This window comes from Sinocyclocheilus anshuiensis, unplaced genomic scaffold (genome assembly GCF_001515605.1).
Source record: "Sinocyclocheilus anshuiensis isolate Anshui unplaced genomic scaffold, SAMN03320099.WGS_v1.1 scaffold1305, whole genome shotgun sequence".
Classification (NCBI taxonomy): Eukaryota; Metazoa; Chordata; class Actinopteri; order Cypriniformes; family Cyprinidae; genus Sinocyclocheilus; species Sinocyclocheilus anshuiensis.
In genome coordinates, this window is record NW_015552694.1 from 448,025 (window position 1) to 449,189 (window position 1,165).

Consider the following 1,165-nt stretch of genomic DNA (forward strand, 5'->3'; position numbering starts at 1 on the left):
TTTTGGCTCACGCCAGTCCAAATGACTGGCCAATTGTCACGAAGTATGCAAATCGCATGCAAATACTGATGCGCTCGAGAGGCAGTATAAAATGCAGTACACGCGATGATTACGTCAGAATCTTCTTCTTCACTTTGCTGAATAACCTAAGAATATGGCTTATAAATTATTACTGCTCACTTAAGGTTCGCTCATCAGAGGGCGGTGCCTGAATTGCTACTCCTCTGCAGCGTTCAGGTGAGTATGACATTTTTCTTCAGATGCCAGATGAGTCCGTCTGCAACTGCCATTTTATGGTGCCCAAGAGAGATGGAGGACTCTGCCCCATTCTAGATCTCAGGCCCATCAACAGAGCGCTCTGCAAGCGTGCACTCAGGATGATAAAACAGATCCTGGCGCGAATTCGCCCCGGGTACTGGTACTGGTACCGTCCGTGAATTTAAAGGACGCATACTTTCACATTCAGATAGCAGCGCATCACAGACACTTTCTGAGATTTGCTTTCGAGGTACAGCGTACCAGTACTCTGTTCTCCCGTTTGGGCTGGCTTTGGCCCCGCGCACTTTCTCGAAGTGCATGGACACAGCTCTCGACCCCCTCAGAGCGAGTGGGATGCGCGTTCTCAATTATTTGGATGTGCGGAGAAAAGTGTAAAGGGACCCGGGAAGAGGCACCACGGCAAGCGGAGGAGCCCGCGCCGTGACTCCCGCCCGCCGTCAGCTGCCAAGCCGTCATCCTGACAGCCCAGAGAGGAGGGAAGAGTAGCCTACGCGATCGGCCCAGCCCCCAAGCTGTCTCAAAATTGTTCAAATTTGTGTTTGATGTGTGTGTGGGATCATTAAAAAATGCATACATGTGCACAAAAGAGCTCTTTCCTCCTCACTCAGTCAATGTAGCGCCGCTCGCCCCACCTCAGAGCGGTGTAGAGCCGCTGCTCACACATGTTATAGCCGCGCAGCACTCGCCGGCGCATCCAACGACCAAGCCGCTAAAGCCGCTATGTCAGTTCCTGAGCGCGTGGAAAACTATTCTGGGAATCTCGCACTGGTTACTCGGTGTGATAGAGCGTGGGTATGCCCTTGAATTCAGACGCAGACCACCCCGTTTCAACGGCGTAGTGCAGTCTCTAACACTGCCTCGAAATGCCCTGGTTCTGAGACAAGAG